At 35.3% G+C, this 23415-nt stretch overlaps 1 protein-coding gene across 2 annotated transcripts in view; it reads right to left on the minus strand.

The window, feature by feature from the left end:
* LOC141389204 (uncharacterized) overlaps positions 1-23415 on the minus strand; it is a 642359-nt gene that overhangs the window by 604701 nt on the left and 14243 nt on the right. The window contains exon 3 of one of the 2 annotated variants that reach the window (XM_073960370.1): positions 12550-12602. The exons of the other annotated variant lie outside the window; for it this stretch is intronic. The gene's annotated coding sequence lies outside the window, so the exon portion shown is untranslated. The remainder of the gene's footprint in view (positions 1-12549; positions 12603-23415) is intronic. 2 annotated transcript variants of the gene reach the window in all.

Raw genomic sequence — 23415 nt, forward strand, 5'->3', positions numbered from 1 at the left:
TTTTTTAAATTTTATATTTTATAATTTTTATAGTTTATAATTTTATATTAATATTGCCTACATTTGTATATTTTATATTATTCTATTTTAAATTTTAATCTTCATAATTTATATTATATATTTTAAATTTTATATTTTATATTTCATATTTAAATTGTTATATTTTAAATTTTATATTTTAATTGTTTTATTTTATATTCAAAATTTTAGATTTTATATTTAAAATGTTATATTTCTCAATTTAAATGCTATATTTCATATTTTTAATTCCATATTTAAAATTTTTTATTTTATATTTAAAATTTTTTAAATTTTATATTTTAAAATTTGCATATTTTATATTTTATCATATGTAATTTTATATTAATACTGTCTACATTTTTATATTTTTTAATTTTATATGTATTTTAAATTTCATAATTAATATTTTATACTTTAAATTTTATATTTTAAACTTTATATTTTGTACCTTATATTTTATATTTTAAATTGTATATTTTAAATTTTATATTTCATATTTTAATTGCTATATTTTATATTTTAAATTTATAATTTTATATTTTAAATTTTATATTTAAAATTTTTTAAATTTTATATTTTATAATTTTTATATTTTATCATATATAGTTTTATATTAATATTGCCTACATTTTTATATATATATTTTATTTTTTATATTTCATATATTTTTTATTTTATATTATTATATTTTAAATAATTTATATTTTATATTATAAATTTTAAATTTTATATTTTTTATAGTTTATATTTTAAGTATTATATCTAATATTTTTTATATTTTATATTTTAAATTTTAAAATTTATATTTTAAATGTTATATTTCATATTTTAGTTGTTATATTTTATATTTTAAATGCTATATTTCATATTTTATATTTTAAATTCTAAATTTTATATTTTATATGTTATATTTCATATTTTTAATGTTATATTTTAATTTTTTTATACTTTATTGTTTTTTTTTTTTTGTTTTATTTTGTATATTTTAAGTTTTATATTTTGTTTAATATATATATTTTTTTAATATTTATGTAATTTAGAAAATATTTTTCCATTTATACCACTGTGTCCAATTTATTTTAACTACATAAGAGCTGGTTTAAAACTTCCTGAAAACCTTTTGCAAAGAAAAACTTATAAACGTAACAACAAAACAGGTACTTAAGGATTTATCAAATACTAACAAACTTTTCCTTTTCTTACCCTGCCCCTAACACCGCAATGCAAAGTTCAGGGAGAAATTGTGTGCTGAACTCTTTGCAATTTCCGCATGACCCTTGGTATTTTGTTTTCTTTAAAGCGGAAAGAAAGTTTCAAATGACATTTAAAGTGTTGCGATTAACTTGTACGTCTTAATTTGGGGGGAAATAAACCAACATCAACAAACAAGGAAAGAAGAAAAACTAGTATCAAGGAAGGACATTTAAATTAAGCTTTTGTATGAGCATGGAATTAAAGCTTTTGAGAAAAAAACTTTAAATGTTGTTCTCATTACGAAAATGTAAATAAAAACAAAACAAATGAGTAAACATAGGAAAAGCAATGTGTGCAATAAAAATCCAAAAGAAAAACAACATTAAAGATAAAAATCTAAATTGAGAAAAATTAATGGAAACTCTCAGAGAGTTTTCCTTAAATAAGGCGCATGTCCAATTTTTGTCAACATAGTAGAAGGAGAGAGCGAGAGAGAGACTTGTATATGAGATTTGACATCCTTGTAAAGTAATTTTGAAGAAAATAAAAACAAACATAAAATGAATGTAAAAAAGGACAATTGGAACTGTAGAAAGATATAAGAGGTAGTAAGAAAGATATAAAAGTACGTACATACATACATATGTTTATCTGTATAATTATGTTACTGTTTTTTGATGTTGAATGGTTATGACAAAGTTTACTAATGTCCAATTAACTCTCTGTTATTTATGTCATCTTTAACTAGCAGCTGTATACAATTCCAAGTGTGAAGCAATTTAGAATAAAGCACAGAAGTAAAGGTTATACTAGGGTGGATGGATACTGCCAATCTTAACATATTGTTTCTGTGTGGTGGGAGACACACTGAGGGGGGCGGACAAGGCGAAGTAAAATATACATACATATATTTAACATTTGGGTCAATCGTGAAATTTTGGACGATTTTCTTGGAAAGGACTATGACATCTACAAACATAATACGAGTGAAAACGTCGACGATCAATGGCTTAAGGGGTGTTTACACTATCTATGAATGTCATATGAGATGTCAAATTTGCTACCTGTGAATGTTGTACACATTGTGGGACCACTATGAAAATTTGCATCTATCAAAATGATGTGTCAACTCAAATGTACATTTTTCATTTAGGGAGCGCTCTATTCGACAATGTATTTGCGTATGCAGTTCAGAAATTAATTGTTAGAAGAAGACAATTTTACCAAAAAATAAAGGAAATAGGTAAAGAAAACGAAAATATTAGTGCGATTAAAGATTTTATCAATACCCAGCAAAAAGTTTGCCTCCAAAGAGGCAGTTAAATGATATGTACAAGTGATCTGGAAGTGCATCAAATTATGCATTTTAACTCATGATTTTTACAAGAGCGTGACCCTTTGGGGTAGAATATGAGGCAGTCCAAAGCACGTGTTTAGATACAGGCATTCTGCGGAAATTGTGCAAGCCATTACAAAATATGCCAGAACAAATAAAATGCATTATTTGTGTAAAACAAAAATATTAAGAACTTTATTACATTAACACAAATTATGAAAATTCTCCATTGAATTCAATCGCAAACATGTGTGTTTCCTCCGCTCTCCATTTAATCCAAGCTGAACTGTTTTTGTTTCATCTGCTAAATGGGTTGTCTTCCCATTACCAGTTAAGATTTCGACATGTACCCCAACAGCACTCCATTCGGAAATGTTCTTCTCTTGAGTTACCGGAAAAATTTTCACAAATGAAATATTATTCAGTTTGTATTAACAAATGTTTGAAAATATTAACACGCTTATCTCTTATTGGAAAATTTATGCCGCTGCCTGTAGAGATGTACAAACTGATTTATGTACATGTAGGGATCTCTAACAACTGCTAATAAAATGTAGCGAACGGAGTGCCTTTTTCACGACTACGTTTGGACTGCATCCGGATGCTGTTAAATTGTGAGGAATTGGAGTGCCTTTTTCACGACTCCGTTGAACTGCATCCGGATGTTGTTAAAATGTGACAAGTGGATGTGATTCTTTGGATTGCATCCAAATGCAGTTAAAATGTGAGGACTGGAGTGCCTTTTTCACGACTCCGTTTGAACTGCATCAAAACATGCCGTGACAGAACTAGTCCACATTGCACTGCTTCTAATTTATTTTGCTGGGTATAAATTGTGTTATTTGCGTGATTTCTATTTTGTGGTCATATGAAATTGTATGCTAGTGTGAACGCAAAAACTAAAAGTGGTATGGACTTTGACAAACATAAAGGATGTCGAATGGATAAAAGAAGTGACAGCTCATATGACATTGATAGGTAGTGTAAACACCCCTTTAGTAACACATCCTCCTAAAGATTTTCTTCAGATAGATTCAAAGGACTTGTTTCCCATAAAAAGAAGTATTTCAAAAATATATTCTATAGAGAGAAGACCTTTTAAAGGTTTTCTATATATCTTAGAGACGGTTTTCTATACAGTGAAAACCTTCTTAATGTCATCTTTATAGAGAAGGCCTTCTAAACGTCTGCTAGAGGGAGAAAACGTTCTATTGGTCTTCTATAGAGAGAAGGTCCTTTAAAGTTACTCTATAGAGAGAAGACCCTTTGAAAATCTTCCATTAAGAGAAGACCTTCTAAAAAGACCTTATAAAGGTCATCTATAGAGAGAAGACCTTCTCCTTCTAAATGTCTTCTGTAGAAAGAAGACCATCTCCTCCTAAAGGACTTCTGTAGGGAGAACTTTCTACTGGTTTTCTATAGAGAGAAGACATTTTAAAGTTGCTCTATATAGAGAGAAGACCTTTAAAAGGTCTTCCATAGAGAGAACAAATTTTAAAGGTATTCTATAGATAGGAAACCTTTAAAAGGTCTTCTATAAAGAGGAGACCAATAAAAGGTGTCCATTAAGATAAATTCGTACTTAATTAGCGAAGACACAAATCACACAAGCGAAGACACAAATCACACTAGCGGAGACACAAAGCGTCCTGTTAACGCTTTTGCTAACAGCGCGTTAGCAGAGCACTGTTAATGTTAACAGAGCTATTCAAAAATGGCTTTCTTTGTAAAAATATCTTTTTTAGGGTATTTACGGAAAATTCTGCAAGGAAAACATGGGTCCCATTGGAAAGTATATCGAGATAGTGCCATTGGAAAGTTATCGAGATAGATTTAAAGATTTTAATAGCGCAAGGAATAGCTATATCGATAAGCTTTCCAACGGTACTCATGTTGTCCCGGGAGAATTTTCCTTAAAGGATCTGTGGTTAAAATAAGTATCCTTATTGCAGGGTTTTATCCCAAAAACAGTAAATATCGCGAGCACTATTTTTTATACCATCAGCATTTATGCTAACGAGGTATATACACTTCCATACGGGCAAAATGTGCCTCATCGAAATAATGGTTTTAGACCCCAAGTATGTTTGGACGAAATGTGTTTCAGACAATTTGGAGTCGATTGAGCAATGTCAGTCCGTCTGTCTGTCTGGCTGGAGCGCACGATAACTCTCGAACGAATAAACCGATTCTGTTCAAATTTTGGCTTTCGTAATATTTTACCCAAACTTAGTTTAAGTTCGAAGATGGGCTATATCGGTCCACTGCTTCCGGTACCACCTCCACAAAAGTTCGAAAATCTTCGAAAAATTTGTACGCAGATAACTCTTGAATTTAGTAAACGATTTGGTCCATACTTTGCCCATCGTGAAACGTGTACCAGGCTTAAATAAGGTTTCAATATGGACTCAATCGGTTTACTCCTTCGGGTACCTCCCACACAAAATTTGGGAAAAGTTCAGTTTAGGGCCATCTCTCGAATCGCTTTGATTTTTGTTTTAGAAGGTTGTATTCACTGCCCTCCATACGACGGTACAAGTTTCATCAGGGGCAAGTCCATACTTCCTGAGAAAATAGCCTGAAAGGTGCAAAACCCCCATGACACCGCTTTCCAATGGTACCCATGTTTTCCTGGCAGAATTTTCCGTAAATACCCTAAAAAAGATATTTTTACAAAGAAAACCATTTGCGAATAGCTCTGTTAACATTAACAGTGCTCTGCTAACACGGTGTTAGTAAAAGCGTTAACAGAGCGCTTTGTGTCTCCGCTAGAGTGATTTGTGTCTTTGCAAAAGTGATTTGTGTCTTCGCTAATTAAATACAAATTTATCTTAATGGATATCAATAAAAGGTCTTCTATAAAATGAAGACTTCCTAAATGTCTTCTATTGAGAGAAAACCATCTTCAGGTCTTCTACTAAGACACTTTTAAAAGGTTTTCTCTAGAGAAAAATACCATTTAAAAGTCCTCTATAGAAAGACAACTTTCTAAAGGTCTTCTATAGTGAGGAGTCCTTATATTTGTCTTTTATAGAGAGAAGATCTTTTAAAGATTGTATATACAGAGAAGACCTTCTAACGATAGTCTATGCAGAGAAGACCTTCACAGGTCTTCTATAGAGAGAATACTTCTAAACTTATTCTATAGAGATATATTTTCCTAACGCTCTTATATAAAGAAAAGATTTTCGAAAGGTCTTCTATAGAAAGAAGACCTTCTAACAATAGTCTATACAGAGAAGGCCTCCTAAATGTTTTCTACAGAGAGAAGACCTTGTAATTGTGTCCTATAACGGTCGTGGAGAGAAGACTTTCTAAGGTCTTCTATAAGGATGTCCTGTAGAGAGAAGACCTTCTGAATGTATCCTATAGAGAGAAGACCTTCTAAAGGCCTTTCTAAAGAAGACCGTCCAAAGACCCTTTGTAGAATCAACACCTTCCGAAGGCCTCCCATAGACAGAACACCTTCCAAATGTCTCCCATAAAGAGAAAAATCCCTACTGTCTTGTATAGAGAGTAGATAATTTAGAGCTTAATTTCAATTCTACCCAACCTAATGTTCGCCTGCAATTGACACAAGACACACAATTTACCTTCCTTATTGCTGGGTTGTGACAAACCCTCTTCCTTCCCGCGCAAGAATAAAAAGAAACTCAACAACATTTGACAACACAATGAGAAAAGCCAACATAAGTTTTAATTTATTTTCACACCACTAAACAACAAATAACGAATAAACAGAAAATCCTCTATACCTCCCACTCACAAGCAGCCAGCAGTATACGAAAAAAAGGCATTTCAAACAAAAGCGAACTTAAAGTAGTTGAATGGCTGCACGAGATTTATTCACACATGCCCACATATAGAAGAGATAGATGCTTAGTGGTTGTGATGGTAGCGTCTTGGTGGTGACGGCGGTAATGGCAATACAGAAACTTTTCTATTCAACAAGACGACGACAACGACAAAGACACAATCATCCTCATCATCATCATCGTCGTCATTTTCAACATCACAGCATTGTCGCAATGTGCAACTTTTTTGCACGTTGAGATAAATTATTTACAGCAAATTGTGGCAATAATAGAGAAGACATACTCCTACATACATAAATACACTTAAGCTTGCACATACACATGTAACAAATGTTGAACAAATGAAAATAATAATAACAAAGCAACAACAACAACAAAACAATGAAACAATTTCAAACCAAAAGAAAAGCTAATAAGGGCAAGGGGCACAAGACCCCACCATCATCCTGCTGGTGGTGGGTAGATAATTGAATGGCGACAGTAGCAGTAACCTCTGAAAGCATGAAAGCAACGAGCTTAACGATTGCACAAAAGTGTAACGAATCCACTGGAATTTAAATAGTGAAAGATACAACAAACCCCGAGTTGATTCACTTAAATATGCCAGCAGTTACCTCCTCATCCCTTCCCCTTTCTTTCTTTCCTTGCAATAAAGTTCCACATTTTATAACGAATACTGACTGCTGACTACAGAGAGTGATGATGTGGCTGGCTCATCATCACTCTCTGTAGTCAGGGGCACTAAAGTAGATATAACTAAATTGGGAAGTTAGTGTAAATAAAAATTGTCGCATTCGTTGCAAAATACCTAGCCAAACTGTTGGACGGACGGATGAACTCTGGTAATCCCTTTGCAAACAGAGTATGTATCTATGTACATATGTATGCTGAAAGATAGACTAAGGTAAGAGAGTAAGATTTATGATATACGCACTGCTACTACTGCAGAGATTGTAAAATGTGAAAGATTATTTGACATATTTAAATTTGTTTTTGAAATTATTTGAGATTTTTTACTTGGTTACAAGAAGTGCGATGGAAATGTATGGCATTTTAGAAACGAGACACAAACTAGGACTTGGGTTGATGGCACTATGCGACACGAAAATTATTAACCATATTTTGATAGCGCAGCGTGATAAAATACCAAAAATAAGAAGGCACGTGTCCCAGCGTTTTTTCCCTATCACTTCAACTTTCGCGGTTATGGGCCCCCAAAGACCTAAGGCTTTGGTGACAAAAGGGATGATTTTGTCAGGTACATATCTTCTAAACCGCTTGGAATTTGGGATTACTCGTGGAGGCAAAGTTGTAGCTCTCTCTCCTAAAGAATAATAGTTGTGAACACATAATATCCATTCAACTTCATCTTCAAGGGGAAAATCGTCAAGGTCAAATTTCCATTATAATTTTTTTCTCGAATTTCAGTCTTCAGATATCAAACCGATCAAACTTGAAGTAAACAACTAACTTGTAAATTGTTCCTTAGATCTCAATAAACAACTTTCTAGAACATACGAACTCTGCAGAAGCGGTTCTTAATGGCCAAATAGCTAAACAAATTCGATTTTTATCCCCTTTTCTCGGTTTCCATTCCATAGATACTAAACCGTTCAAAATTCAAGAAAACAATTAACAACAATAATTTAGCAAAGATATCAGCAAACAACTTTCTACAACATTTGAAATGTCTATGAACGGTTCTTAAATGCGAAAATAGCCAAAAACTTTTGAAAATATTAGATTTTTATACTTTTTTCTCCTAATCTGGTCAACACATACCGAACCGCCCAAAAATTAAGCATACAGTCAACTACAAAAATGAACCTAAGATTTTAATAAACAACTTTCTAGAACATATATCGGTTTTAAAATTTTAACACTGGTCAAAAAGGTCTCGGGGAATAGGAGATGCCCATTAAGATAAATTCGTACATATTTAGCGAAGACACAAATCACTCTAGCGAAGACACAAAGCGCTCTGTTAACGCTTTTGCTAACAGCGCGTTAGCAGAGCACTGTTAATGTTAACAGAGCTATTCGAAAATGGTTTTCTTTAAGGAAAATTCTGCCGGCACAACATGGGTACCATTGGAAAGTTTATCGAGATAGCTATGACCGGCGCTATTAAATCTTTAAAAAATAAAATAAAGATTTTATTAGCGCAGGGGATAGCTATCTCGATAAGCTTTCCAATGGTACCCATGTTGTCCAGGCAGAATTTTCCTTAAAGGATCTGTATCAAAATAATTATCCTTACTACAGGGTTTATCCCAAAAACACTAAATATCGCGACATCGAGCAATATTTTTTATAGATTTTATTAGCACAGGGGATAGCTGTCTCGATAAGCTTTCCAATGGTACCCATGTTGTCCAGGCAGAATTTCCCTTAAAGGATCTGTGGTCAAAATAAGTGTACTTATTGCAGGGTTTATCCCATAAACACTAAATATCGCGACATCGAGCAATATTTTTTATAGATTTTATTAGCGCAGGGGATAGCTGTCTCGATAAGCTTTCCAATGGTACCCATGTTGTCCAGGCAGAATTTCCCTTAAAGGATTTGTGGTCAAAATAATTATCCTTATTGCAGGGTTAGTATCAAAAAACAGTAAATGTCGCGACATCGGGCAATATTTTTTACAGATTTAATAGCGCAGGGGATAGCTATCTCGATAAGCTTCCCAATGGTACCCATGTTGTCCCGGCAGAATTTCCCATAAAGGGTCTGTGGTCAAAATAATTATCCTTATTGCAGGATTAATCCCAAAAACAGTAAATATCGCGACATCGGGTAATATTTTTTAAAGACTTTATTAGCGCAGGGGATACCTATCGCGATAAGCTTTCCAATGGTACCCATGTTGTCCCGGCAGAATTTTCCTTAAAGGATCTGTGGTCAAAATAATTATCCTTATTACAGGGTTAGTCCCTAAAACTGTAAATATCGCGACTTCAGGCAATATTTTTTTTAAACATTTTATTAGTACAGGGCATAGCTATCTCGATGAGCTTTCCAATGGTACCCAAGTTGTCCCGGCAGAATGTTTCTTAAAGGATCTGTGATCAAAATAATTATTCTTATTGCAGGATTTATCCCAAAAACAGTAAATATCGCGACATCGAGCAATATTGTTTTAAGATTTTATTAACGCAGGGTATAGTTATCTCGATAAGCTTTCCAAAGGTACCAATGTTGTTCCGGCAGAATTTTCTTTAAAGGATCTGTGGTCAACATAATTATCCTTATTGCAGGGTTAATCCCAAAAACAGTAAATATCGCTATATCGGGCAATATTTTTTAACGATTTTATTAGCGCAGGGGATAGCTATCTTGATAAGCTTTCCAATGGTATCCACGTTGTCCCGGCAAAATTTCCCTTAAAGGATCTGTGGTCAAAATAAGCATCCTTATTGCAGGGTTTATCTCAAAAACAGTAAATATCGCGACATCGGGCAATATTTTTTAAAAAATTTATTAGCGCAGGGGATAGCTATCTCGATAAGCTTTCCAAAGGTACCAATGTTGTTCCGGCAGAATTTTCCTTAAAGGATCTGTGGTCAACATAATTATCCTTATTGCAGGGTTAATCCCAAAAACAGTAAATATCGCGATATCGGGCAATATTTTTTAACGATTTTATTAGCGCAGGGGATAGTTATCTTGATAAGCTTTCCATGGTATCCATGTTGTCCCGGCAAAATTTCCCTTAAGTATCCTTATTGCAGAGTTTATCCCAAAAACAGTAAATATCGCGACATCGGGCAATATTTTTTAAAAAAATTATTAGCGCAGGGGATAGCTGCCTCGATAAGCTTTCCAATGGTACCTATGTTGTCCCGGCAGAACTTTGCTTAAAGACCATAAAAAAGATATTTTTTTACAAAGAAAACCATTTTGAATTACTCTGTTAACATTAACAGAGCTCTGCTAACGCGCTGTTAGCAAAAGCGTCAACAGAGCGTTTTGTGTCTCCGCTAGAGTGATTTGTGTCTTCGCTAGAGTGATTTGTGTCTTCGCTAATTAAATACGAATTTATCTTAATGGCCTTAAAAAGGAGTAACATATTTTTCCCGCACGCAAAAAATTATATGTTAGAAATATGTTTGGATCCAAACAAATATTTGTTTGGGACTGGTTGTAAACATATACATATATGTTTGGATCCAACCATAACTTGTTTGGGTACAAACAAATATATTTTTCCAACATTTTGTAACATGTCTCAATTTTATTTGTTTTGGTACCAAAATATTTTTTATGTTGGAACATATTTTTTATGGGTGGAGAGAGGATTATTGTCAAAGAGCGTAACAAGAGGGCTCTCACTTGTATTATAATAAAGAGCTGTTTGTATGGTGCAATAGAAGACGCAGAAGCGACGATGAGGGGGGTTAGAACCCTGTTTTTGCTTTGGCGGTGTGTATACGGCCAAACGCTAGTGTTTCGTTCTCTGTTGTTGTTGGTTCGATTTATTCTTCAGCAGGCATTCTTGTTTTTTGTAACTCACGGGCAAAGCGAAGAGAAAAAGAACAATTTTTTCGGGGGCAAGTCCATACTTCCTGAGATAATGTAACAAAAGCTCTAAACAACCCTACCGGTACCAACCTAAATGACTCAACAGTCATACGAATTGAGTATCCGCGTCTAATGTTACATTCCCTTGTAAGGCACTGACCATGTTGACCAAATGAAAGTGTGAGTGGAATTCAACTTTCTTTATATCTCCGACTATGTTATTTGATACTGACACCGATAGCCCCAGTTGTGCATTTTGTTTATTTAATTATTTCTTTTTGTTTTCGCTGTCCATCTTTTGTCGACCCTATTCCATACAAAAAAAAGGAAAAATACAAAAAAACCAAACTTCCTCTCCAACTTATTGGACTCTTTTGCTAAGTCTGTCATATGCAGACGACATTTAGCAAATTCCAACTTTTTTCCTTCCCATCATAGAATGGACATTGCATTGTTCTTCTTTGGCAAAGTGAGTTGTTGCATGCTCTTGAAGGCTAAGTGGGTAAATATGTGTGTGTGTTTTGACAAAAGTCAAATAGAACGAAACTCTCAGCTGGGGGCGTACGTACGTACCTACATCCATACAAACAAAAGTATGGAAGAAGGCCGCCAGCTTCATGCTGGACAAAGTTTACTGCTTTTCAATGTTTAGACAGTTGACACAGCGACAAGTGTTTTAACAGTGGGGCGGCGACCAAAAACCAATGACGTTGATAATGATTGTGTCATAGAGTTTTGTTTTGTTTCTTTTTTCTTTTTGTTTTTGGGGATGGAAGGAAGAGGTATAGTAATAACCACAATTGTGATGATGATCATGACTGCGGTGTTTAAGTGTCAAACACATAAATTAGCTAAAACAAAAAAAGTTTAAACAAGTTTGCCGCTACCTTTTTTCTCTTTTCATCTAATTGCTATTACATTGTTGTTCTCACACACCCCAGTCAGTGTCCACCAGCAAGCAATCCAATATTAGAGGGTCATTACCAAGTTTCAAGTTTCGTTAATAAGTTAATGTCGACATTTAGTTGCCGTTTGTTGGCTCTTTAGTTTCGTGTGACTTCGATTTAATGCCACTTTAAATGGAAGAACGCCAAAATGCTAACGGAAGCTAAAATTGTGGTTTTTACTTAGAAGTCCAAATTTAAATTAAATACACGCAATCATAAATAATAATGAATCACAATTGTTGTTTAATTTTTGCTTTCGACTTGCTTGAAATGTTTAAATATTATTAAGAGGTAATTGCAAATTTTGTGGTGCTACCATAATGGACAAAGTTTATTTATAATTACTTTTTTGTCAAAGGTTCAATGACTGAGTTTTGGTAGAATATAATTATATTTGTAACTGTAGATTAATAATGATACACCCAGGTAAGATGTTCAGTCAAGTAGACCTTTGTTGTCATCTTTTGCACAAAAAACAATATTTGGGGAACAGAGAATCTAACAGTTGTGAATTAGGTCATCTATATCTACAAAAATCGTTTGTGATGTGCGACTGACTGGTCACAAATGCCCAGGAAAAAATACAGAACTTGTCTACTGCAGAGGATCTTGAAAATTCCATATCGGTATCATGGCGTGAAGGTGTAGATAAAAGCAAAACAAGCTTATGGGAAATACTTAGTAGGAATTATTTAAATATATTATAAATCTTTACCTAATTATAAACAAAGTTTTACGGTCATGTTTGGTCCATATTTCGAGACGTACCTGTAATAAGAAAGAGAAAAAAATTAACTTTAATTTATTAAGTTTAAATTGTTTAAAAATACGAGGGCAACTAGATAAGCTACTGGCATAAACAACACTACGTTCTACCAGGCGCAATTTGACATTTCCATTGGAAAGTTTGATATTTTTATAGCATAAACGTACGTGTTGTCGGGCGCCATTTGACATTTTTATTGGAAAGCTTGACTGTTTTTAGCCTAAACGTACCCAGAACAGTTTGGCATACGGCCATGTGTAGTAATGTTTACAGTGACTTGAAACAATCGCTTTGCAAAAAAATGGAAGTTGTGAACATTATCTTCCTATCATTTTTCACAACTTTCTTTCTCGATTGTCACGGCAAGTGTGCCTCGATGAAATAAAATCTTTGTATGGCGATGAAGCATCATCTTATAGCACCGTGAAATACTGGTCTAAGTCGAAGGTCACACTGTGGTTTCATTGAAACTTTTAGGGATTCTTAAATTTCTAGCAGACAACAGGTTTTTCTCGGGGAGCCTATTTCGATGGTATACGTTTTTTTCGGAAGCAAGGCCATACTTCCGATAGATGTAAAAATGTGGATCGACATATTCACACGTCCAAAAGGGGCCACAAAATACATAATTTTTATGGAAAATGATTTGATAGTGTATACGGTATTCGATCTGTCCATAGATTAAAGTTTCAATTCACACATGCTGGGGGTATAACTATGTCGACAACTAATAATCATAAATAAACAACCATCAACATATTATACAGGCTAAGGTGTTGGGTGACGTAGGGGATGGAAGATACCAAGCAACGGTCCTGACCGGTTTTAACATGGCAAAGCCCAGGATTTATCTTGGTCCCTCTTTCATCTCAAGTGGACACTGACCTCCCCGTGGTGTCACCTGGGGAACTGCCTTTAACACCCGTTAAAGGTAGTGAGCTAACATGTGCCGCGCGTTCACCCATAAGAACGTTAAAAACTTGGGTTTGGGCGTCGGGTTAGTAACCCTCCCCTAGAAAAAACAACCTACTATGAAAAAACGAAAGAAAAGAAAAACAAACCCCTCTAAAGTTGACGAACCCCGCAAACGTTTTAAGGACCATGATGTGCGAATCTGCACCTGGAAGGTGCAGTCTTCGCATTGGCAGACGTACTTGAAAAGTACAAGACCGATATTACTGCCATACAGGAAATACGATGGATTGGGAAAGGCGTCACAACAACACCTAAAGGTGACGCACTGTATTATAGCTGCCATGACGTAAAGCATGAGTTTGGTTGTGGATTCGTAGTTAGTCGGAGACTAAAACATCTGGTATCCAGCTTCACCCCAGTGAATGAAAGACTTGCTGCAATTCGAATAAAAGCTAAATTCTTCAACATCAGCTTTATTTGCGCTCATGCTCCCACTGAAGAAAAGGACGAACAGACCAAAGATATATTTTACGAGCGCTTAGAAGAAACATATGACCGTTGCCCTGCCCATGACATTAAAATCATTCTTGGATGTACGATCGTTCCGAGGCGCAAACATTGATTCGGACCACTACCTTGTTGCAGCAAAGGTACGCACCCGCTTAAACGTAGCAAACAAAGTACGAACAGACACAACACGAAAGTTAGACATCGGTAAGCTGCAATCACAACAGATAGCCACAGCATATTCCACTCAACTAGCCCAATTGCTTAATCAAAGCACTCCTCATCCCGATAACATATCAGCGCAATGGCAAAGCATTGCCCACTCCATGCAAACAGCCGCAAAATCCATACTTGGATACCAGAGACCTCCACCAAGGAATCCATGGTATGATGATGCGGCATATAAGGCTACTTTACAATCCGTAGCAACGCGTAGCGCACGAGAGAGATACAGGGAGAAAAGGAGGGAGGAAAAACGTCTTTTCCGCAGGAAAAAGAGAGAGAGATGGAAAAGCGGGAGTGTGAAAAAATCGAGATGTACAGGAGCCAGAATGAAGTCCGAAAATTCTACCAAAGAGTCAAGCATCAAACTGATGGCTTTGGTACAGGCACATCCTCCTGTAGAGACCAGCAAGGTAATTTGGTAACTGATACAGATAGTGTACTCAGGATATGGAAAGACCATTTTTCAAATCTGTTGGTATCCAATAGCAGCGAAGACGACGAAGATACCACAGTCCCAATCCCAGAAGATGGTATTGAATGTATACCGCCCAGCCAAGATGAGGTAAAGACAGCAATAAATCGGCTGAAGAATAATAAGGCAGCAGGGGCCGATGGCTTGGCCGAGCTGTTCAAAACCGGAGGCGACACGCTGATAAGGTGTATTCATCAGCTAGTTAGCACCATCTGGCAGGAAGAACGAGTACCCGACGATTGGAACCTGAGCATCCTATGTCCCGTCCACAAGAAAGGAGATAAGACTGTATGCTCAAACTATAGGGGCATAAGTCTTCTCCCCATTGCCTATAAGATAGTGTCAGGGATATTGTGCGAACGACTAAAGCCAATGGTCAACGAAATAATTGGACCATACCAATGTGGCTTTAGACCTGGCAAGTCCACCATTGACCAGATATTTACCCTGCGGCAAATCCTAGAGAAGACCCAAGAGATGCAGATCGACATATTTCACCTTTTTGTGGATTATAAAGCAGCATTCGACAGTCCCCTCCGATCAAAGGTATTCCACGCAATGTCTGAATTTGGTATCCCCGCAAAGCTCATCCGGCTTTGTAAGATGATATTAACTGATACTAGGTCCTCAGTTAAAATTGGAAAGAACCTCTCCGAAGAATTTTGTACCAAAAGAGGTTTCAGACAAGGAGACAGCCTTTCGTGTGACCTGTTCAACATTTTGCTGGAAAAGGTAATACGAGATGCAAATGTCAAAAGAAATGGCACAATTTACACCAATAGCCACATGTTACTTGCCTATGCTGATGACATAGACATCATGGGACGATCAGTAAAGGAAGTAACTGATACCTTTAGGAAGGTCGAAGCAGAATCTGCGAAAGTGGGTCTGGCGGTAAACGGCGAAAAGACCAAATTGATGGTGTCGACGCGCAAAGCGTCCGTAGAGCTCGGACCAACTGTAAAAGTTGGTACCAACAATTTTGAGGTAGTTAAAGACTTCGTCTACCTCGGCACTGCCATAAACACAACAAACAACATCAGTTGTGAAATAAGAAGAAGAATTGTATTGGCCAACAGATGCTACTATGGTCTAAATAAGCAATTTAAAAACAAAGCCACATCTCGTCAAACAAAAATAACACTATACAAAACGCTGATACTACCCGTGCTAATGTATGGCTCCGAAGCATGGGTACTTGCGCAAGCAGATAAGGCAGTGCTTGGTGTGTTTGAGAGGAAAATTCTTCGAAAGTTCTACGGGCCGATTTGCGTTGACGGTGAATATCGACGTCGTATGAACCACGAGCTATATAAGCTATACAAAGACATGCATATAGTTAAACGTATCGAGATGCAACGATTGCGTTGGCTAGGCCATATCATGAGAATGAGCGATGATGAACACACTAAAAAGGCGTATGAATACATGCCACATGGCGGTGCACGCAGAATTGGCAGGCCAAGGAATAGATGGCGCAAACAAGTGGATGATGAGATGAAAAGGCGCGGTATTCCAGAGTGCAAAGCAACAAATAGAGAGGAATGGATATCTCTTCTTAGTTCGGCCTATAGAACAAATGTTCTGTAATGGGCCAGCTAAGTAAGTAAGTAAGGGGTTGTAAGAAAGTTCCCACCCTAATCGGCCACCGACAAACCTTTAGTTTAAAATGCCGCCTGAAAAGTGTTCTTCCAGATGACCAAATGCCACCTTGTGGAAGGTCTGTCTATAGAAAACCAAGAGGTAGTGTTATAGAAAACCAATTGAAATCACTGATATGTCTTCCTTTAAAATACCATAAGGTCTCTTCATGAAATATCAAAATGTGTTATTATAGATAACTAAGAGGTCTTCTTATAGAAAACCAGTAGGCTGTCGTATATACTAGAAGGTCCACTACAGGTAACTTATTGTTCTAGACTTATTGTTATAGAACAATATGTTTTTTCTTTCGTGTTGTTCTATGATAGGACACTTCCTTACATTGTCTCCTAGAATCCTTAATTTTATAGGAACTATAAAACAGTCCTGGCAATTTTCAACATTCCAATTCAATTTGAATATTTCTCTCTCTAATAATTTTGTAAACAAATAAATACATACATATTTTACATACAAAAACACGCATACTTGTCCGACATTTACAGTTTTATATGTCAAATATAAATCAAGGTTAGGTTTTATTTAGAACCTCAACCACTCCTTAATGTAACGGCCAGAAACAACAACTTCAGCATGAAGTTAAAACTTGATTTGTTGGTTGTTGTTGTATTATCTACACAACAAACAAAGAAGAATTAAAGTTTTATACAATTTCCGTAAATGTTTATTTTGTGTCTGTTGTGCTTGGTGGTAGCTGCGATATTTATAGGATGGGTTTGTGCAAATATTGTTACTTTGCATGTGACTTGTCGTTAATGTTGTTTGTTCGTTTATTTGCATGAAATAGACAGCACGATTTGGCCCGGTTTTTTTTCGGACTATCAGAACCTGTTTTTTATGTTTTAATTAATTCGAAAGTAATAAATTATGGAATTTTTATAAACTCATTTTATTTACAACTAAACAATGGAAATTTTTAATTAATTTCTCATTGAAATCAAGCTTAATGACCAATGATGCAAGTGAAAAGAAAAAAGAAGCACAGCCTATATGTCTGGAGAGCCTTTGCCAAAGGCGAAACATGCATGTCACATAGTGGTGGTTGTGTGGGTTGAAATCATCGGCTTTCCCTTATCACTTGCATCATTGGTCATTAAGCTCAATTTAAACGAGAAATTAATTAAAAATTAATATTAAAAATGATCTTCGCCCTAAAAAAGGCAAGCTTTTCAAATAAAAAACAATGGAATGTTAAGGCATTTCTTTTGCAAATTCCATGCATTTTCAATTATTGAAATATATAAAATTTTAAAATAAAATGAAATAAAAAAAGTTTTGTAATATATAAAATTTTAAAAAATGACTATGTTCATTTGCTCTAAAATGAATTGATATGAAAGTTAGTTCCGTTGTTGACAATAACTTAGGAAATGAAGGACGCAAAGCTCAGTATTCTAAATTATAACTTACCTACGTCTGATAGTGTGGTTCTTTAATAATATTATGCATTTTTTACAATGTAATGGTATGGGGCAATTTACAACGAAGTGGTGCTTTGATATTTTTTGTGGTATATATTAAACAAGAAAAATGTGACAAACACATTGTCGCGTTAAATATGTTTGTAACTTCAATATCTAAAGATATCTAAGCCATCACATATTTATGTTACGTATTTTGTGGTAACTCTTGAAAACCTTTCTTTGCATTGCAGTGATACACATCCAGTTCTTATAGAAGACCAAATTTTCTTTTAGACCAAATTTTCTTTTTATTTAAGAACCTATATTCTCCTTATGCAAGATCTTCTTATTGAGCCCAAAGATCTTTACATCGAAGAATAGCGAAATGCCTTCTGTTGGAATACGGAAATGATTTCGGTTTGAAGAATAAAATGTCTCTTCGTATAGAAAACCAAAAAGTCTTTACAAAGAAGACCAAACGGGATTCTTAACAACCAGAAATGGGTCGTATAGAAGTCCAAAAGTTGTTTTTAAATACCAAAAAGCCAGAAGGTCTTTCTATAGAAAACCAAACAGTATGTTGTTCTTTTGGAAGACCAAATAGGTAAGAAAGTAAAAGTCAACTGTGCTGACGGAAAAATACCCTTAGCCTCTGACCAAAAAGGAACAAATACAAAAATTATGCCGTGCATAAAATAAAATCTGTAGGTACCGTAATGTGGGGTCTTCTTAAAAATCTTTAAAAAAACCATGCTTATTGTCACTGGAACGTCCTCCTAAAAATCTTAAAAAATCCACATTTATTGTCTTCCTAAAAATCCTTAAAAAAATCCACGTTTATTGCCAATGGAGGGTCCTCCTAAAAATCTTAAAAAATCCACATTTATTGTCACTGGAGAGTCTTCCTAAAAATCTTTAAAAAAATTCACGTTTATTAAAAAAATCTACGTTGATTGTATCTAGAGGGTTTATTGTCACTGGAGGGTCCTCCAAAATATTTTAAAAAAACCACGTTTATTGTCAGTGGAGGGTCCTCCTATAAATCGTAAAAAATACACGTTTTTGTTTTGACTGGAGAGTCCTAGTAAAAATCTTAAAAAAATCCACGTTTATTGTCACTGGAGGGTCTTCCTTAAAATCTTAAAAACATCCACGTTTATTGTCACTGGAGGGTCCTCCTAAAAATCTTGAAAAAATTTACGTTTATTGTCACTGGAGGGTCCTCCAAAAATCTTTTAAAATCCGAGCTTATTGTCACTGGAGGGTCCTACTAAAATCTTTAGAATAATCCAAGTTTATTGTCACAGGAGGGTGCACCTAAAAATCTTTAAAAAAAACCACGTTGATTGTCTCTGGAGGGTCCTCCTAAAAATCTTTACAAAATCCACGTTTATTGTCTTTGGAGGGCCCTCCATCTTTACAAAATCCAAGTTTTATGTCAATGGAGAGTCCCCCTAAAAATCTTTAAAAATCCATGTTTATTGTCATTGGAGGTTCCTCCTAAAAATCTTTTCAAAATCCACGTTTATTGTCACTGGAGGGTCCTCTTAAAAATCTTTGAAAAATCCAGGTTTATTGCCACTGGAGGGTCCTCTTAAAAATCTTTAAAAAAATCCACGTTTATTGTCCAAGTTCATTTTCACGGGATGGTCCTCCTAAAAATCTTAAAAAAAAATCCAGGTTTATTGTCACTGGAGGATCCTCCTAAAATCTTCAAAAAATCCACGTTTCTTGTCATTGGGGGTCTTCTTAAAAATCTGGAAAATATCCAAGTTTATTGTCACTGGAGAGTCCCCCTAAAAATCTTTAAAAATCCATGTTTATTGTCACTGGAGGGTCCTGCTAAAAATCTTTTCAAAATCCACGTTTATTGTCACTGGAGGGTCCTCTTAAAAATCTTTGAAAAATCCAGGTTTATTGCCACTGGAGGGTCCTCTTAAAAATCTTTAAAAAATCCACGTTTATTGTCCAGTGACGTTTATTTTCACTGGAGGGTCCTCCTAAAAATCTTTAAAAAATCCACGTTTATTGTCTCTGGTGGGTCCTCCAAAAATCTTTTAAAATCCGAGCTTATTGTCACTGGAGGGTGCTCCTAAAAATCTTTAAAAAATCCACGTTTATTGTCTCTGGAGGGTCCTCCAAAAAAAATCTTAAAATAATCCACGTTTATTGTCACTTGGAAGATCCTCTTAAAAATCTTTAAAAATTTCATGTTTAATGTCAATGGAGAGTCCCCCAAACATTTTTCAAAATTCAAGTTTATTGTCACTGGAGGGGCCTCCTAAAATCTTTACAAAAAGCCACAGTTATTGTCACAAGAGGGTCCTCCTAAAAATCTTTAAAAAATTCACGTTTATTGTCACTAGAGGGTCCTCCTATAAATCTTAAAAAAATCCACGTTTATTGTCACTGGAGGGTCCCCTTAAAAATCTTAAAAAATATCCACTTTGATTGTCTCTGGAGGGTCCTCCTAAAAATCTTTAGAAATCCATGTTTATTGTCACTGGAGAGTCCCCCTAAAATCTTTAAAAATCAATGTTAATTGTCACTGGAGAGTCCCCCTAAAAATCTTAAAAAATCCACGTTTATTGTCACTGGAGGGTCCTGCTAAAAATCTTTTCAAAATCCACGTTTATTGTCACTGGAGGGTCCTCTTAAAAATCTTTGAAAAATCCACGTCTATTGCCACTGGAGGGTCCTCTTTAGAATCTTTAAAAAATCCACGTTTATTGTCACTGGAGGGTCCTCCTAAAAATCTTTAAGAAAACCACGTTTATTGTCACTGGATTTTCCTCCAAAAATCTTTAAAAATCCGAGTTTATTGTCACTGGAGGGTCCTCCTAAAAATCTTTAAAAAATCCACCTTTATTGAAGGTCCTCCTGTACCATATCACTGACATATACAAAAAATGTTTAGTAGGCATACTTCTGAGTCATAGAGAACTAAAATATTAAATTCCGTTAAACAAAGTTTGGAAGAAAAAAGTTTGAGAACTAAATAGCGCACTATCCATTTTAGTGTTTGCCGGCATTTTAAAAGTGGCTGTGAAAACAGCCTTCTACAAACAATTCCAAAGAGATTTTCTGTCAGTCATAATATAATATAATTGTTCCACAAACATCCCATACGGGACAAGGGAGACTTCTCTCATATCAATGTGTGCACCCCGATTCATATTAGCTCAATGATATGGGACCTACAGTTTATCGCCGAGTCCGAACGGCGTGTCTAAGACACCACTTTTGTAGAGAAGTTTTACATGGCTGAAATACTCACGAAATGTCGCCAACATTACTGAGGGGTATTATGTCAGTCATAGAATTACGAAAATCGGGAGGTACGGTTCTATGGGGGCTATATAAGGGCGTGGACCTATACCGACAAATTTCATATGGAAAGTTTTATACCCCAAATGAAGACTAAACACCAAATTTCAGCCAATTCGGTGGAATATTTAGACAACAACTTTCAAAATACCGATAATCGGGAGGTAGCGTTCAATGGGGGCTACATGAAGGCGTGGACCTATACCGACAAAATTAGAGAGGAAAGTTGAATACCACCAACGAACACTAAATACCAAATTTCAGCCACTTCGATGGATAATTGTGGCCACAACCTTCAAAATATCGAAAATCGGGAGGTACCGTTCTATGGGGGCTATATGAAGGCGTGGACCTATACCGACAAAATTCTGGTGGAAAGTTTTATACTCCCAGCAAAGACTAAATACAAAATTTTAGCCATTTCGGAGGAATAATGAGGCCACAACCTTTAAAATACCGAAAATCCGGAGGTACCGTTCTATGGGGGATATATGGAGGCGTGGATCTATACCAACAAAATTCTGGGGGGAGGTACCGTTCTATGTGGGCTATATAAGGACGTGGACCCATATCGATGAATTTCACATGGAAAGTTTTATACCCCAAATGAAGACTAAACACCAAATTTCAGCCATTTCGGTGAAATATTTAGACAACAACTTTCAAAATACCAATAATCGGAGGTAGCGTTCAATGGGGGCTATATGAAGGCGTGGACCTATACCGACAAAACTCTGGGGGAATATTTTATACTCCCAGCAAAGACTAAATACAAAATGTTAGCCATTTCGGAGGAATATGGAGGCCACAACCTTAAAAATACCGAAAATCGGGAGGTACCGTTCTAAGGGGGCTATATGAAGGCGTTGGCCTATACCGACAAAACTCTGGGTGAAAGTTGTATACCCCCAACGAAGACTGAGTACCAAATTTCAGTCATTTCGGTGTGATAATGAAGCTAAATCCTTCCTCCGATATAGTCCATTTGCAATACCAAACATCCTAGGAGTAATAGAAACTTCTATACCAAATTATATCTAAAAATTTTAAGCTGTATCTTGATTTCAACAGACGGTCAGAAGGACATGGTTATATCGACTTAGCATTTTACCCTGATCAAGAATATATATATTATATAGGGTCTCCGATGAATATTTCGATGTTTTACAAACGGAATGACAAATTTAATTATACCCTCCATATTATGGTAAAATACCAAATGGCATTCTTATAAAATACAAAAATGTCCTTTTATAGAAGACCCAATGGTCGTCTTATAAAGTTTTTCTTATGGAAGACCAAAATATATACTTTTGGAGTACTAAACAATTTGCGTGTAATTTGTATGGTCGTCTACCACTGGGCGTTCATATAGACGACTATAATGTCTTCTTATTAACGGCCATAAGGTCTGACCATAAGGTCTTCAAAAATATCATCTTATGGAAGACCAAAACGTTATCTCATCATCCATAAGAAAGTTTTCTTGCCTTTGCCTAATTCAATCTCACATAAAATCACCAAAAATAAACTACAAGCCCAAGTCATTGCAAAACCTCCCACCACAAATTAACTGCCACTTAGTTATCACAATACAGTTTTATTTTTATCTCATCTCTTAAATTGTTCTTCTGCGTTAAATGCAAACACAAGTAAAATGCAGCATTTAAACATTTAAGTTTTGATAAAAATAAACGCCACCAAAGTGATTGCTTAAGCTGCAGTGATACACACCCATTATCCGTTGGTAACCTTGATTTCATGTTAATATCGTTAAGCCATTCAAACAAAATAGCAAAAAATAGAGCCAAACAAATAATCTGTCATCAAAGATTTATTTGTATTTAACATCCATTACGGCAAATTGGACGAAATTTTCATACGCAGAGGTAGAGGTGGCAAATAAATAAAATAATCGCAATTGACAGGAACGCAATAAAAATTACACTGATGTGTCATCATTCATTAATGGCAAGCATTTATCCAAAATACAACAAAAAACAAAATAATAAAATTGCGGATTGTGATGACCGTTATTTCTACGTTCGATTGTACAAATTGCATACACACGCACAAAGATATTTAATTGCATTCTATCAGCAAAAACACAAGTGACAAACCAAAAACGGTAAAATGAAACGGAAAACAAATACATATAAAAATAATAATAACAACAAAAAAGGAAGTAGCCATCAGTCCAATCCATATTGGGGTTCAGGCGTCACATTTCCCAACCTCCACAATACAGTAGCTTCTCTCATGGCAACACCTGTCCCCCTGTCTCTCTGATTTCATTTCATTTAT

Source organism: Musca autumnalis, unplaced genomic scaffold (genome assembly GCF_047663935.1).
Source record: "Musca autumnalis isolate F117 unplaced genomic scaffold, ASM4766393v1 scaffold_1, whole genome shotgun sequence".
In the NCBI taxonomy this organism is placed as follows: Eukaryota; Metazoa; Arthropoda; class Insecta; order Diptera; family Muscidae; genus Musca; species Musca autumnalis.